We start from the raw sequence: 26,852 nt of genomic DNA on the forward strand, positions 1-26,852 counted from the left end.
GCAACCATTGCTCCTAAGAAAATCCTTGTTTCAAAACCAACCTGGTCTCGTCAGACATCTGATTCCAGGCTGAGCCGACAATCCTTGTCACCTTTTTCTTTTACTTATCCTCTATCACCTTCCTTGAATTTTCAAGAAATACTTTCACCAGTCCAACCAACCCCTGAAACAATGGCAGAGAATGGGCAAAATGGTATGGACACTAATGAGATGATGAAAGCTATAATGTTGCAATTGAGTACCATTAATGAAGAAATAGCCCGATTAAAGAATGACAGAGAATCTACTTCCAAAAATCCTGCACCTCAGCAAACCCCAATCATGCCTCGCCCACCTCCTGCGATGGCTCAACCTCCTGTGTTGCCAGTCTATGACAATTCTGATGACGAACAGTATGAAGAAGAGAACTGTCTCCCCCATCTGGATAAAGGCAAGGGGATAGTCGATAGGTTGGATAAGATGGCCCAGGAGATGGAGAACATGAAAATGCAGGGTCCGAAAAAATTAAATATGGCTGAGTTTATGATAATACCGGGAATCGTGCTACCTCCTAATTTCAAGATGCCGGATCATGATAAGTATGATGGGACAGGATGTCCCAAGAGTCATCTGAAAGCCCTTATTCCTCTCTTACAGCAGCATGGGCTAACTCCAGAGCAGATTGCTCTTCTTTTCCCTAGATCTCTTACTGGAACAGCAAAGAAATGGTTTTTGAGCTTGAAAACCGAAGAGATCAGAACCTTGGAAGATGTTGCAAATCGATTCGTCGAACAGTTTTCCATGGAAGAAGGGATAGATGTAACTAAGAGAGACCTGAAGGCATTGAAGCAAGGTCACAATGAGACCTTCACTTCCTTCATTCGCCGATGGAGGCGTAAAGCGGCGCAGATGACACATCGATTATCAGATGCCGATCAAATTAAGATTGTCGTCAAGAACCTATCCCCGCAATACTATCATCACATGGCTATTCAGTATTTTCTGGACTTCAACCATCTGATAAAGACAGGAACTCAAATCGAAGATGCTTTGTCCAAGGGACTAAGATCAAGACCTTCGTCTGATGTGAGAGAGGGAAAAAGACCTATTGTGGCACCAAAGGAGGTGCACAATGTTAACTATACCAGGCCTCCCAGTTATGCCAGACCACCGGGTTATGACCGACCGCAATCCAGAGCAGTGACCGAGGTCAGAAGGCCGATGGAAAAGAAGGTCTTTCGTCAGTTCGACCCTCTCCCTTACTCCTTATCAGTGGCTTTGAAGAAGTTACTGAGAGATAAAAGGATTACTCTGTTGGAACCTAGAGAGCTTCCCAACCCTTTGCCCAAGTATTGGAGGAAGGACCAGTACTGCGATTATCATCAGAATTCAGGGCATTTGACTGACAAATGCATGGCTTTAAGACACAAGATCCAAGACATGATAGAAGCAAAGGATCTTGCCGTTGAAGCACCTAACGTCACTCGAAACCCATTACCTACACATGCGGTTCCTCCCCCAAATGTGTATGCTATCTTCACTCAAGAAATCCTTTTAGATCACTCCCGTATTTGTGCTGTTATTTCTGATAGACCATATGTTCTGAGATGGGATGATGAAGATGAAATGATCGAAAACAAGAAACCTTACATACTGTCCCCTCTAGATGAAGGATTAACAGGATCCTCTGAGTGTTCTTGTTCTTATGTCCTCAAGAGTGAGGAGGAAGAAGAGATGAAAGAAAAAGTCCCCTATGTTTTGAGACTAGAGGAAGAAGACTTGTTGCTTCTAGAGGATCAGTGTGACGAGCTCCGTCATGTCACACGTGGTGGTCGGGTCTTTAAGCCAGTTGAACTCAGAGCTGAGAATCCTGCCGAAATAGCCCGAGCATCAGAAAATCAGAGGCAAAGACAGACTGTAGAAGAAGAAGAAGACAACTTGTTGAAACAATTAAAGAAAACACAAGCTAATGTTTCAATTTGGGGTTTGTTGATGGCATCCCCAAAGCACCGACAAGTTGTACTTCGAGAGCTTAACGCATCCCAAGTGTCAGTCGAGATTACTCCTGACGAACTAGTTAGTCTAGTTGCCTTGGCAAGGGCCTCAAAGACTTTATCCTTCACTGATGAGGATTTGCCTCCGGAGGGTAGAGATCACACTCGACCTCTTAGGATTACCATAATCTGCAACAAGAAAAGGGTACCTGAAGTGCTAGTAGACAACGGGTCTGCTCTAAACGTATGTCCCCTGAGCACCGCTGTTACTTTGGGATTTGGGCCCAACAATTTCATACCATCTGAGCAAGGCATACTAGCATACGATGGTACGAGAAGAGACGTGATCGGGATACTGGCCACCGATATCGAAATAGGGGGAGAAACCTTTGAGGTTGAATTCCAAGTACTCGATATAAAGACTTCTTTCTTCCTTCTTCTGGGCCGACCTTGGCTGCACAAGGTCGGAGTTATTCCTTCAACTTTACATCAAAAGTTGAAATTTGTTAGGAATAACAAAGTGATAACAGTCCGAGGAGACCCTGAGCCGGAAGTTGGACAAATAACATCTGAACTGAGCACTGAAAAATCAAGAGATGTTAGTTTAACCGGCTTTTCATTAGAAGTCTCTACTATTTCCTTTGGGGAAGCAATGAATGAAGAAATAATGTTTCTCTCAAGCACAAACACTCAAGTAGTAAAGATAATGAGAAAATATGGTTATGTCTCAGGAGCTGGCCTGGGAAAAAATCTACAGGGCCCAACTGAGTGGCCGGAGTTGAAAGCAGTAGATGGCTTATTCGGTTTAGGATATCAGCCAACCTAAAAAGAGATTCAAGAAATGAGAAGGTATATGTTGAAGAGGGCTGAATGCCGTCGGCGGGGTATAGAATTTCCGACAGGACCATACAGCATGATTATGAACGGCCGATTCAGAAGAGAAGGGGCAGACTGTCCGTTCTATGGTTTTCCTTAGACCTGGTGTGATAAGACTGGAAAGAGGCTTCCAGGGTTAGAGATCTTCTTCACAGATGAGTTATCAGAAAATTTCTACAATGAGCAGATTGCCTTGGCAGCGATAGCAGAAAAATCAGCTACAGATTGGGCGGAAAATATTGAGCCGCATCTCCTAGACTCCCTGTATCAGGTTGAGGCCCCAATCATTGCTATGATTGGAGGAGATGTGCCTTTCGTGAACCCCAAAGACTGCATTACTCCAGCTACTGGACCTTTAGACAATTGGACCGCACAGGTTATACCCCAAGTAGTCCTCCAGTATAGCCCAGTCCTTTCAAAAGAGTCAGTCATTGCAAAATATGTGTCAGTTTCTGAGTTCAACCCAAAGTCTGTCATTTCTAACTTTTCTTTTGATGCAGGTACCATAGGGGTTGGAGTGGTTCTCGGAGATGGTGAAGGGTCAGTCCCTGTCGAGTCTCAGTCAAAGGATGTTTTCGCTGATTCTTCATTTGTACATAGTCCTGTCTATGTTGATACTGATGTCGACATGTCATTTCATTTGAATTCTGAGTCTGTAACGCCTGCTGTGGGTGAATCATTCGATGTAATCATCAATTCTGCAAAAGAAATAAAAGACTCATTTGTGTACGATCCTGTCTTTATTTCTAATTCTGTTTCTGATTCTGCTTCAAAGCCTGATCAAATAACTAATAATAATAATAATCAAGACTCCCCCTCAAACGAGGAAGCCGACGAAACTCCTTTTGAAATCAAATACATGATTCAACAAGAGGAGATTCGCCGAGCAAAACCACTCGAAGAAGAAATTGAAACCGTAAATATAGGTGATGAAACTTTAATTTGGGAGATTCGGATTGGCAAAACTTTATCTCCTGAGGAGCGCAAAGAATTAATCACCTTGCTAAAAGAGTTTAAGGAGGTCTTTGCTTGGTCTTACGATGACATGCCGGGATTGAGCGAAGATATCGTCCAACACAGATTACCTCTAATCCCTGGCATCAAGCCGAAGAAGCAAAAACTCCGAAAACTCAAGACAGAATGGGAGTTAAAAGTTCATGATGAGGTGAAGAAATTACTTGAAGTAAAATTCATTGAAGTAGTGGAATATCCCGAATGGCTTGCAAATATAGTTCCTGTGCCCAAGAAAGATGGAAAAGTCAGGATGTGCGTTGATTTCAGAGATCTGAATAAGGCGAGCCCAAAAGATGATTTTCCTCTTCCGAACATCGATATCCTGGTAGACAACACTGCTGGACATGCTCTGTTATCCTTCATGGATGGGTTTTCAGGCTACAATCAGATCAAGATGGCGCCTGATGATATGATGAAGACGACATTTATTACTCAATGGGGTACGTACTGTTACCGAGTAATGCCGTTTGGTCTCAAAAATGCTGGAGCTACCTATCAGAGGGCTGCGACAACTCTTCTTCATGACATGATCCACAAAGAGGTCGAGGTCTATGTAGATGACATGATTGTCAAAGGAAGGACTCGACCAGAGCATACAATTGCCTTGAGAAAATTCTTCGAGCGAATCAGAAAATACCAACTCCGCCTGAACCAGAATAAATGTGTATTTGAGGTTACGTCAGGAAAGTTGCTTGGATTCATGGTCAGCAAGAGAGGAATTGAAGTTGATCCTCAAAAGATTAAGGCAATTCAAGAAATGGCACCCCCAAAGACAGAAAAACAAGTCAGAGGTTTTCTTGGAAAGGTTCAGTATTTGAGGAGGTTCATATCTCATTTAACTATGACGTGTGAACCCATCTTCAAGTTATTGAAAAAGAATTCCTCTAAGAAATGGAATGAAGAATGTCAGGAAGCATTTGAAAAAGTCAAGCAATGTTTGTCTTTGCCTCCTGTCTTATCCCCAGTCATTCCTGGTCAACCGTTGTTGATGTATTTGTCCATCACGGATACGGCAATGGGTTGTATGCTTGCTCAGCAGGATGCAGGATCTAAGAAGGAAAAGCCCATCTACTACATCAGCAAGAAAATGCTAGAGTACGAGATAAAGTACACTATCTTGGAAAAGACTTGTCTAGCATTAGTCTGGGCGACTCAAAGGCTTAGACATTATCTCTTATCGAATAAGGTATTTCTGCTTTCACGGATGGATCCGTTGAAGTACTTATTCGAGAAGCCCGCCCTTACAGGAAGAACTGCAAGGTGGTTGCTTTTGTTATCTGAGTTTGACATCACATACGTCACTCAGAAATCCGTCAAAGGACGGGTTATTGCTGAGCAGCTAGCTGATGCTCCTGTTGAAGATAATGCTTTTCTGAAGGCTGAGTTTCCTGATGAAGAGATCATGGAACTTGAAGAAGAAATTCCAAGTACCAGATGGACAATGTACTTTGATGGAGCCGTTAACAATCGAGGACAAGGAATAGGAGCAGTGCTTGTATCTCCCAAGAAAGAATACATCCCGATATCCATCAAGTTGCAATTCGAATGTACAAATAACATGGCAGAATATGAAGCATGCATCGCAGGACTTGAAGCAGCTTTAGCTTTGCGAATTCAAGACATCGACGTATTCGGAGATTCAATCCTAATCATTTGTCAAATAAATGGGGATTGGAAAACGAAAGAGGTAAGGTTGATCTCATATCACACTTATCTTGCATCTCTGGTCGAGAAGTTCAGAGATGTCACCTTTACTCACCTGTCGAGAACAAGGAATCATTTTGCTGATGCTTTAGCTACTCTGGCATCAATGCTAGACATTTCTACGACGATGGAGGTTCAACCTTTAGCTGTAAGGTTGCAATGGGCTCCAGCACATATGAATGCCATTGAAATATCTGCCAGGTGTCCAGATGGTAGACCATGGTATACAGCTATCAGAAATTTCATTTCAGGCAAGGGGCATCCGCCTGAAGCTTCCAGCAAAGAGAGGAAAACTCTTCAGAGGTTCGCTGCCAACTTCATCATTTGTGGTGAAGAATTGTACAGAAGGTCATTTGACGGAATTCAGCTTCTGTGTGTTGATGAAGATCAGGCTGCAGAGCTCATAGAGCAAACACATGAAGGTGTTTGTGGTCCTCACATGAATGGTAAAATGCTATCAAGGAAGATCCTTAGACTCGGTTTCTATTGGCTCTCAATGGAAACAGATTGTTTCGTATTTGTGAACAAATGTCATAAATGCCAAGTCTATGCGAATCTTATTCATGTGCCTCCGTCAGAGTTGCACTCTATGACCTCGCCATGGCCATTCTCAGTATGGGGAATTGATATCATTGGCAAAGTCTATCCCAAATCGTCAAGTGGACACGAGTACATCTTGGTGGCCATTGATTATTTCACGAAGTGGATAGAAGCTGCTTCATATGCTTCCATAACTTCCAATACAGTTGCGAAGTTCATCCGTGCAAACATCATTTGCAGATATGGAATACCTCATGAGTTGATTTCTGATAATGGATCTCACTTCAAGAAAGAGGTAGTGCACTTGTGTGAAGAATTTAAAATCAAGCATCACAAGTCATCTCCTTACAGACCGCAGACAAATGGTGCTGTAGAGGCAGCTAATAAGAACATCAAGGTTATTATTAGCAAAATGACAGAAACTTATAAGGATTGGTCGAATAAACTCCCGTATGCTTTGTGGGCTTACAGGACGTCGATCAGATCCTCTACAGGTGTAACTCCGTACTCTCTAGTTTACGGAATGGAAGCTGTCCTCCCTGTTGAGTTGAGAATCCCATCTCTAAGGGTTATGATGGAAGCAAATCTGCCAGAGTCTGAATGGGCCAAAGCCAGACATGATGAATTGCAGATGATTGATGAAAAGAGATTTAGAGCCTTATACCACATCCAAGGGTATCAGAGAAGAATCGAAAGGGCATTCAATAAGAAAGTCAAGGTTCGAGACCTGAAACCAGGAGATCTCGTCTTGAAATCTTATCGAGCACCGGTGTTCGATCCCAGAGGAAAATTCAGGCCAAACTGGTCTGGTCCTTACATTGTTGATGAAGTCCTGCCTGGAAAAGCCGTAAGACTCCTCAATGAAAATGGAGAAAAATTAACAGAACCTACAAACCTGGACCAACTAAAGAAGTACTATGCTTAAATACACCAGGAGGCCGTCCTTGATCGATCAGAGCTTAAAAACCCATAACCTCAGAGTCAAAAACCATTTACAAACCCTTTGAGCCTAAAAAGAGAGAAAACATTATTTCTTTGATAAATTCAAACCAGGGGCATCTTTTATGACTTACGTCATAAAAGATATTTAGCCTGAACTACATCATGACCTGATCCCTTTTTACAGGGTATGTAGGCAGCCTGATTAATTCGGGTTCGGTCAAATCCTTCAAATCTTTCAAATCCTTAAAAATATGAAAGAAAGAACAAAACAAACAATCCTTGAAACCCCAAAAATGGGCGAACTACGCAGACCTGATTCCCATTCTCTTTGGGGATACGTAGGCAGTCTGGAGGGCCAGATTCGGTCAAATACATGAAAACTCACCAATATGTAACCTGTTTGAACCTAAACCTACCTAAAAGTCCTTCTGGTGTATTTTAGGTCCGGGTTTGTAGAGAAACAGAAAGAAAAAAAATGATGGAGTCTTAGACCCGCTAGACTGAAAACCCGAAAGGGCGGTCTAGGCAAAAATTAGGGTCATTCACCTGCTAAGTTGAAAACCCGAAAGGGCGGCTTAGGCAAAAATCAAGGTGCAGAGCCTGCTGGATGGAAAATCTGCAAGGGCAGACAGTCCAAGCAAAATATAAGGCATGCGGTCCGCCAAATCGAAAACCTGAAAAGGCGATTTGGTCATGGCGGTGACTTCAAAAAGACAAAACCACCGAATGCCAGCAAGACTTTCATTTCTTCTGAGACATTACTCTGAAGTCTGAGTAAGCGCCAGTAGAGATTCTTCTGACACTTTATAAGCTAAGGAGTTAAGGCTAAGCAAACCAAAGGGATAATAACCATGACGGAAAACCTGAAAAGAAGGATGAAATACCTTTAAATACGGTTTTCGAAAGATTCTAAGGAGTGGTAGACTGTACCATTTTAAAATACTTATCAGGCTGAAAAGCAGATTCAGTTTCTCTTAGAACCCAAGTCATGTCATGGTCAAAACCCTCCTTTGTTGTTAGCCACAGTTCATTCCTTATCAAGTCAAGGTTAAACTCCAAAATCTTGTGTGGGGAATCCTGTGTGGTCAATGTCTCTTTAAGGCTGGAGTAATGGAAAAAATGATGGAGTTGTGGATCCTCGAAAGTGATACAGAGCAGAACAGAGTTCAGAAGGATGGTACTCAGACCATTCAAAGTATTGGCAGCGGACAGAAAGAGAAGAAAATTATCAGATTCAGTCTGTTGTATATGAAAAGATTTGTAACTTCAAAAAATTCAGGAAATGAAACCCCTTTTTACCATTTTCCTTGTGTTTGCTATCCTATGAATTTGTCATGAAAGTAAATTCGTACTAGGGGCATCTTTTATAACCTGTTCAGGTCATAAAAGATATCAAGTGAACTCTGATAATTGAGATAGTTATTTTCATTAAATGAAGATAAGGAGAGCTTCAGTAGAGCTTTAGTCAAACTCCTCTGAGAGTCTTTCTTATCATCTTATTGAAAACCTATCTCATAATCTCCAGTGGAGTTTCTATCCGCAAAATATAAATAAACCAAGCATTCAAATTAAATCATCTGCATCTGTGCATAAACCGTCTAGCCTCCGAGCTAAAAAAAAATCAATCAAGCTTTTATGCATAAATTCCCTGCCTCCGAGCATAAACCCTGCCTCCGAGCATAAAACCTTGCCTCCGAGCATAAACCCTGCCTCCGAGCATAAAACCTTGCCTCCAAGCATAAACCCTGCCTCTGAGCATAAACCCTGCCTCCGAGCATAAATCCTTGCCTCTGAGCATAAAACCTTGCCTCCGAGCATAAACCCTGCCTCCGAGCATAAATCCTGCCTCTGAGCATAAATTCCTTGCCTCCGAGCATAAAACCCTGCCTCCGAGTATAAAATCCTTGCTTCCAAGCATAAATCCTCGCTTCTAAGCATAAAACCATGATTTTGAACATAGAAACAAGCCTCTGTGCAAAAAACTCAGGCCTCCGAGCTAAAATTCCCTAGCATCTAAGCTAAAACCTTTCAACCTCCGTGCAGAAACCATTTGCCTCTGAGCATAAAACCATCCGCCTCTGAGCAGAAAACCAACACTCCTAACAAACCAACCCTCTAATAATCCAACCTTCACCAAATCATTTTCTCCATCCTGTTCTCTAAATCAATTTTGGGGCTAGTCAAAATGTGACGTCTGTTCAACTTTGACATTCGCGCGACAAGCACGCTCTGCCAAAGAGGGGCATCTGTAGACACCCCATTTTGACTAAGCCCTAAACTTTCCCCGCTCGTGCCAAATCCATCCGAATCTCAGCATTAGGGTCCCAAACTTCACCCTAGGCTGGGTTCGGGTCTCTTTTAACCCACTGCAAACGGGCTGAATCAGTGTGTGTAGTGCAAATGAGGGGGTGGCCCACTAGGTTTTTCATTTTACCCCAAAATCCGTGTATTTGAAGGAAAATTCCAGTCATCCAAAGACCCTAAGTGCCCATGAATACATTTTTAGAAGCCTTAGGACCTCAGAAATGTCATGGCAAAATTTTAGAAAAATCCGCCAAGAAAATTCGAAAAAGACAAGCCAAGTTAGTGCAGTTATCAAGCAGTAGGGGGTGCATTATCCAGTTTGAGTCGCGCTTTTGTGCGCTTATCAATTTAGAGTGCCAATATCCGCGCCCTATTTTTTGCCTATAAATAAGAACTTAAGCCTCATTTTACAGATCTCTTGAGTTTTTCCTAATTTTTTTTAGAGAGAGATACTCTGAGGAGAGAGAAACCAGATCTCGTCCAAACCCAAACCCTCCGATCGTTTTTCCGGTCTCCGCTCTTCTCCTCCGCTCATCTTCTCCGGTAGAAACTCCGGTTGATTTCCACCATTATTCCAATCTACACTCTTGTGACATTCAAAAAAAAAAAAGAAAAAAAGAAGAGGGTTTTCGTATTTTTCAGAGAGACAGAGAGATCTGTGCGAAGCTTAATCCCGACTCCACTCCTTCGTCTCCGGCAATCACAATCTCCGGCAACGATCTTTCTCCGGCCAATCGATCCTCCTCCAGTCTAACTCCGGCACGGCTCCGATCCTCCTTTTTCTTCTCCGGCACTGCTCCGATCATTTCTTCATCTTCTCCGGCATCTTCTTCGGCCGATCCTCCTTTTCCTTCGCCGGTCATCTTCTCTGGCAGTGTCCTTTTTCTCCGATCCCTCTGGTAATCTTTCCGGTCATTCCTTCACATCTTCAATCTTTTCTCCGATCTCTGCTTTCCGACGAATCTGCCGGAGTTTGTTCAATTCCGATCTCATTTTTTGTTGAAAGAATTTTAGAGAAAAATGGAAAATTAGAGAGGGAATTTAGACCTCGAAACCCTAGCTTTCCCTAAACTGAAACTCTAACTGGTTTCACCAAATTTTTTTGCCTTAAAGCCTTCGGATCTATGATTTCCCATCCTTCAAACCCTTTTTCTCCGATCCCTCCGCTAAAATTCAAGCTAAAATTCCGGGTAATTTCTATTGTTTGGGGATAATCCTTCAAGATCTGTAAGATTCCTTGAGAATTAGTGATCTCTGTTTTCCTTTGGGAAAGGAGTAAGATTCAGACTACAAAGAGGGGAAAAGATCGAGATTTTCAACAAGTTCTTCAAAGTGATTTCAAAAAGAAAGAAGAGCAAGAAAGGTTAGAGAGATCTCAGTTGAGGATTTCATGTAAACTATTTTCATAATTCATCTCTTTATATTTGTCTTTGAGTGATGGATCTGAGTTTGTTTATATAATTACTTCTATTGTTCATATGTTGATCTATAACGCTATCTCATGTGCGATTTTATTTTTATTTTTTTATTTTTCTTCTTCTTTCTTCTTGCTTTTAAATTTCAGTTTGCTTTTGTTTATTTTCTGTTGACATGCAATTATTTCTCCTCTCTCTCTGATTTTCGTTTCGAAAGATATGTATATGCCTGAGGGCTTTGTTGTTGAATTCTAGCCTTGATAAAATCTATACAAGTGTTGTAATTTTTAAAACCCTAGCTTCATGTATATATATAGGGTAAAGAGGCTGAATTGTGCATTTTGTCTTAACTGTTAAACGTTAGATCTGAAAGAATAAGTGGACCCTATTTCTAGTAGTTATTTCAGGTCTATTCTCAAAGTACCCGAGCTTGATGAATGTCCAAACTATTTACCTCCTTGGAATCGAGGTTAGGATATTGAAGTGAACTCATGATGGTTGGGGGAATTATAATGATATCTAAATATTAAATGAAGTGGTGCTCGAAATAGAAGCCGTGTGTCCCGTAGTGTTCTAGCTTGTTCCCTTTTGATTCACTAAACTGTTGAGATCCTTTTGTGTGAACCGTAATAAAAAGTGACATCCCTTGATACTAACAGCCCTACTTCATTTTAATATTTGTAACTCACACACACTGGATAATGGTAGTCCTCACATTCTTGATACTAACAGCCCTCACATCTTTTATATTAATAATTTTCACAATCACTACTTCATTTTATACTTACGGCCCTCTTCTCACTTGAATGTTGACAATCATCACTTCATTTTGATATTAACAAACCCCAATTTCACCTTGACAATAGCAACCATCATTATTTTTGCACCTAATTGCACTTCACTACTTGCATATATCAAATAAGTGTTTTTTTTAATTTATATTTTGTATAAATTGGAGATATCCTTAAAAATATTTGTATGATTTGTTAAAAATTTATTATTTGTCTTTTATACTAAGCTTTGAGTTAGGTTTTGAAGACGGTAATAAATGGATTGTTCAGGTGAGATTATCTCCAAGCTTATTATACTTGTCTCTCTTTTATTTAAATGAATTGTTTAATAGGAAGAAGGAGATCAGATGACTACTCTATTCGATATTATCGACATGAGTACTGTCTGATCTCAAGGCAGGATTAGAAATATTATCATGTGTATTTGATATCAGATGATTACTTTGGCATCATCTGATTTCATTGGAGTCCCCGTATTGGGGTTTGTGGTTGGTTTTGAAGTGTTTGATATTGTTTTTACTTTATTAGGCTATCCAGCGGCTGGTCTGGACTAATTAATGTTGTTTATCATTTTATAATTGCTATAGATCGTGTATTGTTTTATTAAAAATTTTTCTTTGTTTAGTACTTGATTTATTTTTATAAGAATAGAATGGAATTTGTGATTATCTGGTAGACTTTTCTTCTCTCTTTGATAGACTAACACAGTCTTTTAGATTTTTGTTAAATTCTTTAGATACTAGAATTCCCTCTCGTTGCAAGGGCTATGAAGGAGTCATCCCAAGCCCATCTCTAGGGGGACTTGCACAGTCCAAATAGCATTCTATTTTCTCAAAAGACTTGCCTAGTCTTTTAGATCCAAATCTTTGGAGACAGGCATTGTCTCATTAATGAATCAACCTAAGTCAACTCCTACGAGACTACCTCTAGTCTCACAGGTCTTAAACCCTCTTCTAGTCGAAGACCAACTTGGTCTATCAGTTATCTCTTTTTCTTATTATTGTTTAGGCAATGATAAGGTTACTTGAAGCCCATCCTAGGAGACTTGCCCAGTCTTGCTAGCATTTTTCTCAGTCTCATTCTCTTGCTAAGCCTCCTCTTTGTGCGTCGTTTGGTTTTGAGAGAACACCCTACTCGGCTTGGCATCATACCCCTACCCTTATGGGTATTGGGTTGCACATTTGTTGCACCCTAGGGCTAGGTAGTTGTCCGGCCCGGCTGGGTGTTTTACCTTTGCCAAATATGCACAAGGTCTCTTTTTCCTTGTTAGCATTTTTCTCTATCCTACCTCTGTGTCTAAGTGACTTACCCAGTCTCCTTCTCTTGCTAAACCTCCTCTTTGTGCGTCTTTTGGTTTTGGGAGAACACCCTACTCGGGTTGGCATCATACCCCTACCCTTATGGGTATTGGGTTGCACATTTGTTGCACCCTAGGGCTAGGTAGCTGTCCGGCCCGGCTGGGTGTTTTACCTTTGCCAAATATGCACAAGGTCTCTTTTTCCTTATTACTTGTGAGCTTTATCTTAGTTTGATAGTCCACTAGCATAGGAATCAGTCCTTAGTCTAGAGAGTCAGTCCTCTTGTTCAAGAATCAAATTCTATCATCATAGGGGTTAGGATTCTATCCCACCTCTCATCAAATCATGTGTTTTTCTATCCGCTCCTTGCAAGGTATAGGATGCTGTCCAACCCTTGCAGAGTCGTGTTTCTGTTTTTTCCCCCGTAAAGCATAGGATGCTGTCCAACCTTTGCGGGATATCGGGAGCCTGTCCTCCCCTTATGATGATAGGATTTTGTCCTCTTGAGTCAAAAAATATCAAAAACATCTGAAAATCCAAAAATCTCAAAAATCTTGAGTCATTTAGGAGTAGTTAGGAAAATCGTTTCTGAACTACGTTGGCTTGATCCTCTTCCACGAGGTACGTAGTGCAGCTTGGGATCCACATCCCAAGTCCAGCCAAACTTTAAAAAAATAAACATTTCAAATATTCCAAAAATACAAAAATTCTTCAAAACCTTTTCAAAAAGATCTTCTCCTAGAGTTAGGAGTCTGTCCTAGATATTTAGGGTGTTTTAGAGTTAGGAGTCTATCCTGATTTGTTGATATGGTGTGTCTTGTCGTGTGAGTGTCCCTAGAGTTAGGAGGCCTCGAGTCGATCGATTAGACATTTAGTTTAACCGATGGCTAGACTAGGAAGCATATAGTCAGCCCATGGTTTTCCTTAGGTTGCACAGCCTAGTTACACATAGGATGTAGGGCCCACCTGCATTAGCTTAAGGTTAATCAACCTGCATTAGTTAGTGCATATAGAGTCCTAAAAATTACAATTCACCTGAACTTAAGCAATCATACAAAAAAGCTTTAAAAATCAGTCGAGTCTAGTGGATCGAGTCTAGGATAGCAGTTCTAGATGGTTAGGCATCGTAGTTTAGAATAGGGCATCGAACTACGTTGACTCCGATTCTTCCCGAGGCCGGGATACGTAGAGCAGCTGGGATGGATGGCCATCTTGGTCCGAGTCAGGTCGCATTAGAGTTAGGACTCATTTTGTCCAGTCAGGTATAGAGTTGATTTGTGTTGTATGTTTTTGCTGTGTTTTCTTACTTTCATGTACAGATCCTATACATTTAGCTGTAGCATGCATGTGTTTGCACACCAGAACTTAGACATTCATTAGGCATGTCACTTATAACCTAGTTTTGCTTAGGTGACACATCTTTCATTTATTTTGTGTATGTGTTTAATTTTCATCTCTGAGACATGCATGATTAGGCAGACGTCTTCTCGGAGATATTAGTTCCCGTTTCATATGACTTTCGCCCAAAACTCTTCAAAATTATTAAGTAAATGGCATTAGAGACCAAGTGTTTGCACTTGGGCGGATGAGGTGCTCTTTAGACCTTCTGAATTCGTAACTAGGCACGAACCCTCTTTTTATAATCTCTGGTTATCCGTTGCAACAGAGCATAGTATGGGATCCTTGGCCCACTTCCTTGGATGGCGACTCTTCTTTGTTTAAGGTACGCCTCGAATCTGGGCTAGTCCCCAAATCGAGAGGTATCTCACCTTTGTATCGCCACTCATGCTGTGAGGGGCACTTCTTTCGAGAGTTCCTTGGTAGAGCTCTCCATTCACGTGGATGATCCTGAGACTGTTAGCGCGTGGGGCACGTCCCTCACCGCCGCCCCTCTCTCGGATCGGGGTCCACAAGAAGCTACTGGACCATTTCTCGGAGTTCCGAGCCCGGAGCTCCGAGAAGCCTAAAAAATCAGCAGTTTTGAGATTTTATTGCTTGTTTGATTTTTGGCTTTTGGAACTCAACTCCTATGATAATTTTGGAATGTTTAGGAGGGTCTCAACATGTTGGTCCACTACATAACCATTCACTAAACCTTTAAAGTTCTTTAAGTGTTTTTGAAAAGTATTTTGAAAACACTTTGCCTTAACTTGAAAATCTAAAGAGAGGGGATGTACAATGATACCTATGCAACCTTCAATTTCTCTTTAACTTTGGTCTTCAATTGATCTTCCATCTTTGTATGCCTGCTTGAGAGATGATGTGAGCTCCGCTTAGCTCATTTGACTCTTGTTGGGTACATCTTCAAGCATGACCATGTAGTGTGTTGGTTTCTTCAATGATCAATCCTATCTTAAACACAACATTTCAAAGCAAATTAATTAGTATTCAAAAACACAATCAATTATGTTTAGAATCATCAAAACAAGATTGGAGAGTAGACCCTTAGGCTTACATTTCTGCGTCGGAAACCTGAAGAGGTGAAGACCCTGCAAAGCATCTCCAACAAGTTTGTAGAGCAGTTTTCGATGGAGGAAGGGATAGAGGTTACCAAGAGGGACCTCAAGCAGCTAAAGCAAGGTCCTCTGGAGACCTTTACTTTTTTCATCCGTCGTTGGCGTCGAAAGTCTGCCCAGCTAAGCGAGAGGCTATCAGAAGAAGATCAGATCAAGCTGGTGATTAAGGGTTTGTCGCCGCAGTATTTCCATTTCATGTCCCCTCAGCATTACACCGACTTTGACCACCTGATTAAGGGTTTGTCGCCGCAGTATTTCCATTTCATGTTACCAGTACCTAACCCGTTGCCCTTTCTTTCATCTTCATAAGAATTGGAGGAGCTTGCCATATTTTGAAGTTTTAAAAGTTGGCAAGTTTTCTCATCCAAACTATCCTTAAGGGTATCAATCTCAAGTTTATGATTTGCAAGATTAACTTGTTCTTGAGATATGGAAGAAGATAAATCTTTTTTCAAAAAATCAAGTTCTTTTTCTAATTTTAAAATGGATTTTTTAAGAACCTTGTTTTTGGAAATTTGGGTATGCAAGGTTTCACATAATTCATCATAAGGTATGCTATCACTTTTACTACTAGATGAAGAATATGAGGGGTTAGAGTTTACCTCAACTTCATGGGTGAATGTCATGAAGCAAAGATCATCTTTTTTATTTTCTTCCCCTTCACTTGAGCTTTTGCCCGATGTGCTTAACGCATCCCAACCGGCGGCAAGAGCCTTATGCTTCTTCCAATCCTTCTTACCCTTGTACTTAGAGGAAGTTGATTTTAGAAGTGGACAATCCGGTCTTTTGTGTCCAATCTTCTTGCAATTGAAGCATCTTAAGGCTCCATCAACATCACTTTCTTCTTTCTTTTTCTTATCTTTCTTATGCTTCTTTCTCCACAAGCTCTTGAATCTTCGTAAAGCTTCTTCTTCGTCACTATCCGCTTCACTTGATGAGTCTTCCTTGGAAGCCTTGAGTGCTAGGGATCTAAATTCCCTCTCCTTCTCCTTTGGCTTCTTTTCCTCTTGTCGGCTAGTAAGGAGCATCTCATGGGTGATGAGAGATCCTACAAGCTCCTCTATGGTTAGCGTCTTGAGATTTTTTGACTCTTGAATCGCGGTCACCTTTGGATCCCAATGGGGAGGAAGAGACCTAAGTAACTTACTCACAAGCTCATCGTTAGGATAAGATTTACCAAGATTAGCTAGTTCGTTAGAAATAATAGAAAAACGAGTATACATTTCCGAAATACTCTCGTTTGGACTCATTCTAAACATTTCATACTTGCTCTTTAACAAGTTTATTTTGGAATCCTTGACTTGTGATGTTCCCTCATGGGTAGTCGCAAGGGTATCCCAAATAGTCTTGGCGGAATAAAAAAGAGCAACTCTATTAAACTCCTCAGTAGCTAAGGCACAAAACAAAGAAATTATTGCTTTGTAGTTCAAATTAGCTTGCCTTTTCTCTACCACATTCCATTCTTCAAATGGTTTGGAAGGTACATTGTATCAATTTTCAACAATGTACCAAAGTTCCACATCTATCGAAAGAAGATAGATGCGCATCCTTGTTTTCCAATGTCCATAGTTTGACCCATTGAAGAAAGGAGGTCTAGTTGTGGAATGGCCTTCCGGAAGTCCGGTTCCAATTTGGTGTGCCATTTCACAATTAAAAGTTGCCAAATAAAATCTTTCCCTAGTTAGATTTTGAAATAACTTTCACAAAAATTTTAAAATCTTTTAAGAGCCAATGCTCTGATACCAAGTGAAAATCCGATGTAGGGGGGTCCCAAGTTATACTATAATGGCAACACAATGAGGAGGGAGAATATGGTTGTTTTAAGAAATAGAATCTACCAATTTAAAATCTTTTAAACCGATTTTAAGATTAAGAGATCAAGAATCAATATTCAAGCATACAAGTTAAATCTAATGGTGCAATGCAAATAAGAGAGCAAAGAGATAGAAAGAGTGCACCCGAGATTTAAAGTGGTTCGGTCCTCAAATCCGAGGCCTACTCCACTCCACCAACCAAACCCGTTGATGGCTTCACTATTTGATCTTCTTAACCTTGGCGAAGATCGAATGCCAATTACAATAGCTTTAACTTTGGTGGCTATCCTCACCCCAAAAGCTTTAACCTCGGTGGCTATCCTCACCACGGAGAATGGGCTCCGCTTCTCCGAATACTCGCCCGAATACAACACTCAAAGGTTGAAAGAAAGAAATGAAAAAATCCCTCACAATGGTTACAAATTGGATGTACAAATTTGAGCCTATGATCCAAATCCTAAAGATGGTGATGAGAGGCACAATTGAAGTTTGATTCACTCTTGGATATTCAAATGAAGTTTTTAGAGTGTTAGGATTGATAGTTTGTATGTTTAGAACACCCATATTTATAGGAAAAACAGAATATGACCGTTCAGTGGCATTACGGTAATTCCAGCAAAATTCCAAACGGCTCTTTTTCAGACCGTTGGAGTGTTCTCGGAGTTCCGAGAATAATTCTCGGAGTTCCGAGAATTCTCGGAGTTCCGAGAATTCTCGGAGTTCCGAGAAGCCACACAGAAGTTGGAAAAAGTCTACTGGACCATTTCTCGGAGTTCCGAGAATAATTCTCGGAGTTCCGAGAATTCTCGGAGTTCCGAGAAAAACTCTCGGAGTTCCGAGAAGCCTATGCAGAGCAGATTTTCAATTCTGTTTTGGGCTTCCAGTTCTCAACCAAGATGGGATTGCTATGAGGGTTCCAAGGTGTTGGAACTCCACAAATACAATCACTTGTTTATTTAGGGTGTGTGAGATTACCTTAATTATGCCTCTAAAAGCCTAATCTAGGTTTGGATCAAATACATTCTAAAAGACAAAAAATGGTCTTCAATATGAATTTCTTCATGTCTTCAAGTCTTCATGACTTCTTGCTTGATGACTTTGGCCTTCCAATTGGTGGTTCAATGTGAGCTTCTTGGCCTTCAATCCAAGCATCCTTGATCTTACTTTATCATAATCTACAACTTAGACATTCAAACACATTAGTGATAAATGATCACTTGTGTATTGGAATCATCAAAACAAGATGGGAATGCCAAGGTAAAAACCATTGGGCTTACAACTAAAGACTGGATAAGCCTAAAAATGAAAAGAGGAGCGCTATTCAGACTATGTAAGTCCTCTAATAATGGGCTTGGGCTATCGCCTTCATCGCCCTGGCGATGAATAGGGATGAATCTAAAGAAATTCCTAAAATGGCAATTATCAAAACTAATAGTACAATGATACGATTTTATCAAGGAATATATATGCAATGATATTACAAATCAAAATGAAAATGAACTTAAAAAGCCCTAAAGAGAAAGTTCTAAAACATATAAATATAGACACAATGAAGACACACAAATACTAAAGTAATAAAAGTACCTACTAAACTCCCTATTACTTATCAACAGAGCATTACAAAATAATAAGAAAAATTAATTGAAGCATGGGCATATTTACCAAGTAATTATGTCAACCTTTCCAAATAATATTTTGGTGTTCAACTATGACAAGGATGACTGTTGAAACTAATTAGCCTGAGTAAGAAAGATATTTTCATTGAAATGTGACATAGACTCCAAAAACAAACAAGCCTTTTTAAAACTTTCAGTGAGTGCTGTTTCTCCATTTTTAGGCCTCCTTTTTACATCATTGAGCAACTGAGTAGGAGAAGTAACTTTAGTAATAAATTCATTAACCACAGAAATGTTATCAGGAAGGTCATTGAATATTTCCTTGTAGTGTGAAACATTTAAACCATCAAGTGTATCATCGCATAAAACAAAGTCAATTCTGACTGTTCATCAGTAGATTGGAATTCATAAGCTGTACCATAAGTATCTATCACCTCCCACATGTTTCTATAAGTAGAACAAATATCACGATTGCATGTATCTTCTAGTAAAAGATGCCAATCTAAATATATCCCATCACAAGCAGACATAGGATGCAGTTTTAAACTACCTAGAATGTCTTCAAAAGTAGTAAAAAAAACAGTATTATCTCTTTATCATCACATAGAACTGGTACAGGCAATGATTTTAAATGTATCATCTACCAAAGCTAACTCAGAATTTACAACAAATCCATAAACGTTCCCAATAAAATTCATGTCTTCTCTGAACATCTGTTCCAATGTTTCAGGTTCATTTCTCATTTGTGAGCTTGTGAATGCATCAAAAGGTTGAAAACAAGTCAAATTAAAAATCTCAACCTCATGAAAATGAATTGCAGTTTCTATTGGAAAAGAATCAGTATCTGCTTTATCTGGAGATGTTATTAAATTTGTTTCGTGATGCATGTTATCTGTTAAGATTATAAAATCCATTTCTAGAACCAAGTTAAAGCATAAAAGCATATTGATGGATATTCAAGACATTGTTCGGATGAGTCTTGTCTTGACAAACACTCCAAAATGCTGACACTAATAGATCCCAAAAGTTCCTTACAATCGATCAGATAGCCATCTGTTTGGGCACATACACCCTACGAACAGCTTGTAAAATAGCACATGATAATTCAGACATACAGACATACATAGAATTGAACTATAAATGAATGGGCTGAAAACATATACGATCCTAGAGACAAAACAAAACCCATATCTAATGTGACAGACGCCCATCTACACACTTACACACATACATATGGACATATGGACACTCAACTTCACTTTGATTTTTCTCAAATTCACAAAAGGGACAAAATAGATCAAATACGTAGACAGCACGTCCATAACTGTATCCACATTCCTCAAGATACCATTACCTCATGAAGCTAACAAGTTTATAGCTTATACACTACTTAGATTCAAACAAGAAACTGAACATTATGAATTCTCCAAATATATGAAACAGAAAAATAAGAGGAATATTAAAAATACAATAAAATACTTGGAGAGGAAGATTTCAATGCTCAAAACAGAGGCAGATAACAGACTCTCTCAAAAATCCTTTCAATATATGCTTAGAAGATGAAATAAAAGCCAAAAAAATTTTTACGAGTTTACTAGATCCCCAAAATATCAAGCTAGAAACAAGTCAGATCTTCTCCTTCTTCTTCTTCTTCTCAAAAATTCATCAGAATGTCCAAAAGCTTTAGAACGAACAGATTAAAAAGAAAAAAGATAAGATCTTAAGTTTCGAATCTTGGATCTAAGATCTTAAGCCAATAATCCTACAGATTGATGATGATCGAAGGTTTTCAAAGGCTAATACAAGAAGGAAACACAGGGAAAATAAATAACCGGAGGGTAATCGGAGATTTGGAACCAGAGTTAGGCCGGAATCTGAAGGATTTGGTCAGAGGAGAAAGCTTGATCGGAAAATAGAGATCGCAGGTTAGGGGTTTGATTCGAGTTTAGGAAACAGAGAAAAACTAGGTTTAGCTGGTGAGGTTTACATACAGCAACCAAAATTAGCCGGAATCTGGCTGAAATTTGATCGGAGATGACGAAGATTTCGCCGAAAAATTAGGGTTTGAGATCTAGATTCACTTTCTCTCTCTTGTTTTCTCGCTCTCTCTCTCTCTCTCTCTCTCGAACGGATTTTTTTCTTTCCTCCTCTCCAGAAAATGAATTTAATTTCACATATATAGGCAAAAAGGAGAAATGATATTAGCGCAACTACTTGATGGGCGCGCGGTTTTTGATATGGCGCGCCCGCAAGTTTTGTCCTATTCGACCCAGGTTCGATCACATCCAGGATAATCCACCCCCCTTTCTGAACTTGCACTACGACTTTGCTCGACCCGCTCACTAGGCAAACGCGCTCGGAATTCGACGAAATTCTACAGGGACCTTAGTGGGATCCTAGGCTAGCCTAGGGTGAATTTTGGGACCCTAGCTGATTGATTTGGTGGGGTTTTGCTCAAACTTGGAAGGTTTAGGGCACGGTCAAAATGGGGTGTCTACAGATGCCCCTCTTTGACAGAGCATGCTTGTCGCGCGAATGTCAAAGTTGAACAGACATCACATTTTGACTGGCCCAAAATTGATTGCAGAAAAAGAAGAATGAAGAAGATGGTTTTGTGAATATTGGACTTTTGGAAGAATCAGATACCTCAGGGGTCTCGAAATGGAATAGGCTTTGGTACTTCTCAGATTTCTACGCTCGGGGCGGATGTTCTCAAGAAGAAATTTGATTTTACGTTGGGGTGGATACTCTCAGGGAGGAAATGGTTCTTCACTCAGGATGGATGCTCTCAGGGAGAAAACTTGGTATTTTCCGAATACTTGATTTTTGATTACAAACTTCATTTGCGAATAGAAACTCCGTTGGGGATAATGAGGCAAACTCTCAATGAAATGACGAGAAAGATCCTCAGAGGATTGTCAAGACACTCTCAAAGAAATTTGACTGAGGAATTGAATTCAAAGACTGTGTTCAAGCTCCTCTCATCCTTATTTGCTGAGAATAGCCATCTCAAACATTGCTCATTTGATATCTTTTATGACCTGATTGCTCAGGGCATAAAAGATGCCCCTAGTATCATTATACTTCCATGACAAATTCATAAGAGAGCAAAACACAAGGAAATGGTTGAAATGTTTTTATTTCTTGAATATTTGAGGTTACAAAGCTTTCAAGTTTACAACATATTGTATCTGCCTAACAACCGCCTTGCATTTCTGATGATCTCTGCCATTCCGGATTACTCAAAAACTTGCCAGATGGATTGCAGAATCTATCATCTTCTGAATTTCGCTCTGCTGCGTATCACCTTTGAGGAGACACAAATTCATCACATTTTCACTTTTACCTCTTTGTTCCTTGCTACCCCAACTTTGGGAGGGATATTAAACTACACAGACTTCCCCACACATGACTCTGAAGCTTAACCTTAACTTGGCAGAAAAAAGACTTGGACTACCCACAAATGAAGACTTCGATGGACACAATGACTTAGACTCGAAGAGAGACTGAATCTGCTTCTTAATCTGATAAGTATTTTTTTTTAAGATGGTATAGTTTACCACTCTTAGAATCTTTTGAAAACCGTATTTAAAGGTGTTTCATTCCTCTTTCCGGTATTTCCATCATGGTTATCCCTTTGGATTGCTTAGCCTTAACCTCCTTAGCTTAGAAAGTGTCAGAAGAATCTTTGCTGGTGCTCACTCAAACTTTGGAGTAGTGCCGCCGAAGAAATAAAAAAAAAACTTGCTGGCTTTCAGAGGCTTTGTCCTTTTTGAAGTCACTGCCATGACCAAATCGCTTTTTCAGGTTTTCGATTTGGCGGACCGCATGCCTTAATTTTTGCCTGGACTGTCTGTCCTTGCAGATTTTCCATCCAGCAGGTTCAGCACCCTAATTTTTGCCTAAGCTGCCATTTCGGGTTTTCAGCTTAGCGGGTGAAATGACCCTAACTTTTGCCTAGACCGCCCTTGCGGGTTTTCAGTCTAGCGGGTCTAAGACTTCATCATTTTTTTTCTTTTCTTTCTGTTTCTCTACAAACCTGGGCTTAAGTACACCAGAAGGATTTTTAGGTAAGCTTGGGTTCAAACAGGTTACACATTTGGTAAGTTTTCATGTATTTGACCGAATCTGGCCCTCCAGACTGCCTACGTATCCCCAAAGAAAATGGGAATCAGGTCCGCGTAGTTCGCCCATTTGGGTTTCAAGGATGGTTTGTTTTGTTCCCTTCTTTTCTAAGGATTTGAAATATTTGACCGAACCTGAATTGATCAGGCTACCTACGTACCCTGTAGATAGGGATCAGGTCATGACGTAGTTCTGGTTAAAGATCTTTTATGACGCAAGTCATAAAAGATGCCCCTGGTTTGAATTTATCAAAGAAATAAGGTTTTCTCTTTTTAGGCTCAAAGGGTTTGCAAATGGTTTTTGACTTTGAGGTTGTTGGCTTTTAAGCTCTGATCGATCAAAAATGGTCTCCTGGTATATTTAAGCATAGTACTTCTTTAGTTGGTCCAGGTTTGTAGGTTCTGTTAATTTTTCTCCATTTTCATTGAGGAGTCTTACGGCTTTTCCAGGCAGGACTTCATCAACAATGTAAGGACCAGACCAATTTGGCCTGAACTTTCCTCTGGGATCAAATACCGGTGCTCGGTAAGACTTCAAGACAAGGTCTCCTGGTCTCAACTCTCGGACCTTGACTTTCTTGTTGAAGGCTCTTTCGATTCTTCTCTGATACCCTTGGATGTGATACAAGGCTCTCAACCTCTTTTCATCAATCATCTGCAATTCCTGATGTCTGGCTTTGGCCCACTCAGACTCTGGCAGATTCGCTTCCATCATAACTCTTAGAGACGGGATTCTCACTTCAACAGGGAGGACTGCTTCCATTCCATACACCAGAGAGTACGGAGTTACACCCATAGAGGATCTGATCGATGTCCTGTAAGCCCACAAAGCAAAAGGAAGCTTGTTCGACCAGTCCTTATAAGTCTCGGTCATCTTACTGATTATGACCTTGATATTCTTATTCGCTGCTTCTACAGCCCCGTTGGTCTGCGGTCTGTAAGGAGATGACTTGTGATGCTTGATTTTGAACTCTTCGCACAGGTGAACTACCTCTTTCTTGAAGTGAGATCCATTATCAGAAATCAGCTCATTAGGTACTCCATATCTGCAAATGATATTCGCACGAATGAACTTCGCAACTGTATTGGAAGTTATGGAAGCATATGAAGCAGCTTCTATCCATTTTGTGAAATAGTCAATGGCCACCAAGATGTACTCGTGTCCACTCGACGATTTAGGATAGACTTTGCCAATGATATCAATCCCCCATACTGAAAATGGCCATGGCGAGGTCATAGAATGCAGCTCTGACGGAGGCACATGAATAAGATTCGCATAGACTTGGCATTTATGACATTTCTTCACAAATGCGAAACAATCTATTTCCATTGAGGGCCAATAGAAACCGAGTCTAAGGATCTTCCTTGACAACATTTTACCGTTCATGTGAGGGCCACAAACACCTTCATGTGTTTGTTCTATGAGCTCTGCAGCCTGATCTTCATCAACACACAGAAGCTGTATTCCGTCAAATGACCTTCTGTACAACTCTTCACCACAGATAATAAAGTTGGCAGCGAACCTCTGAAGAGTTTTCCTCTCTTTGCTGGAGGCTTCAGGTGGATGCCCCTTACCTGAAATGAAATTTCGAATATCCGTATACCACGGCTTTCCGTCTGAACATCTAGCAGATATCTCGATTGCATTCACATGTGCTGGAGCCCATTGCAATCTGACAGCTAAAGGTTGAACCTCCATTGTCGCAGAAATGTCCAACATTGAAGCTAGAGTAGCCAGAGCATCGGCGAAGTGATTTCTTGTCCTTGACAAATGAGTAAAGGTGACATTCCTAAATTTCCCGACCAGAGATGCGAGATAAGTGTGATATGAGATCAACCTTGCCTCTTTGGTTTTCCAATCCCCATTTATTTGACAAATGATCAGGATTGAATCTCCGAACACATCGATGTCTTGAATTCGCAAAGCCAAAGCTGCCTCAAGTCCCGCGATGAATGCTTCATATTCTGCCATATTATTGGTGCATTCGAATTGCAACTTGATGGATATCGGGATGTACTCCTTCTTTGGAATACCAAAACTGCCCCTATTCCTTGACCATGATTATTGACAGCTCCATCAAAGTACATAAGCCACTTAGGACTCGGAGTCTCTTCTTCAATGTCCATAATCTCTTCATCAGGAAAATCAGCCTTCAGAAAAGCATTCTCCTCAACAGGAGCATCAGCCAACTGCTCAGCGATGACCCGTCCCTTAATTGATTTCTGAGTGACATAAGTGATGTCAAACTCAGACAGCAATAGCAACCATCTAGCTGTTCTTCCCGTAAGAGCGGGTTTTTCGAACAAATACTTCAACGGATCCATCCGTGAGAGCAAAAATATCTTGTTCGACAGAAGATAATGTCTAAGCCTTTGAGTCGCCCAAACCAATGCTAAACACGTCTTTTCCAAAACAGTATATTTGATTTCATACTCTAGCATTTTCTTGCTGATGTAGTAGATGGGTTTTTCTTTCTTAGACCCTGCCTCCTGCTGAGCAAGCATACAACCCATTGCTGTATCCGTGATGGACAAATACATCAATAATGGTTGACCAGGAATGACTGGGGACAGGACATGAGGCAAGGACAAGCACTGCTTGGCCTTTTCAAATGCTTCCTGACAATCTTCATTCCATCTCTTGGAGGAATTCTTTTTCAACAACTTGAAGATGGGTTCACACGTCATAGTTAAATGAGATATAAATCTTCTCAAGTATTGTACCTTGCCAAGGAATCCACGAATCTGCTTTTCCGTCTTTGGTGGCTGCATTTCTTGGATAGCCTTGATCTTCTGAGGATCCACTTTGATTCCTCTCTCACTGACCATGAATCCAAGCAATTTCCCTGATGTGACCCCAAATACACATTTATTTGGGTTCAAGCGAAGTTGAAACTTTCGGATTCGTTCAAAGAACTTTCTCAAAGCGATTGTATGCTCTGGCCGAGTCTTGCCCTTGACAATCATGTCATCGACATAGACCTCGACTTCCTTATGAATCATGTCATGAAGAAGAGTAGTCGCAGCTCTCTGATAAGTGGCTCCAGCATTCTTGAGACCAAACGGCATCACTCTGTAACAATATGTCCCCCACTGAGTAATAAATGCTGTCTTCATCATATCCTCAGGTGCCATTTTGATTTTGTTATACCCTGAGAATCCATCCATGAAAGATAAGAGTGCATGACCAGCTGTATTGTCAACCAGGAGATCAATGTTCGGAAGCGGAAAATCATCTTTCGGACTTGCCTTGTTCAGATCTCTGAAATCGACACACATCCTGACTTTCCCGTCCTTCTTGGGCACCGGTACAATATTTGCAAGCCATTCGGGGTATTCAACTACTTCGATGAATTTCACTTTAAGTAGTTTTTTAACCTCGTCATGAACTTTCAACTCCCATTCTGTTTTAAGTTTTCGGAGTCTTTGCTTCTTCGGCTTGATGCCCGGGATTAGAGGTAATTTATGCTGAACAATGTCCTCACTTAATCCTGGCATGTCGTCGTAAGACCAAGCAAAAACCTCCTTAAACTCTTTTAGCAAGGTGATTAATTCTTCGCGCTCCTCAGGAGATAAAATTTTGCCAATTCGTATCTCTCGAATTAAGGTTTCATCACCTATATTTACAGTTTCAATTTCCTCTTCAAGTGGTTTAGCTCGGCGATTCTCCTCTTGTTGAATCATATGTTTGATTTCAAGGGGAGTATCGTCGGCTTCCTCATTAGAGGGGGAGTCTTGATTGTTTTTATTAGTTACTTGATCAAATTTAGAAGCAGAATCAGTAGAAGAGACAAGTACAGGAATATAAGCAAAAGAGTCTTTTATTCCTTTAGAATGAATGATTACATCAGATGACTCGCCCACATCAGGCGTTACAGACTTTGAAACAGAATGAAAAAATAAGTCGACATCAGTATCGACGCGA

The sequence above is a fragment of the Tasmannia lanceolata genome, unplaced genomic scaffold (assembly GCF_043159265.1).
Source record: "Tasmannia lanceolata isolate RefF3 unplaced genomic scaffold, GAP_Taslan_0.1 ptg000015l, whole genome shotgun sequence".
Taxonomy (NCBI): domain Eukaryota; kingdom Viridiplantae; phylum Streptophyta; class Magnoliopsida; order Canellales; family Winteraceae; genus Tasmannia; species Tasmannia lanceolata.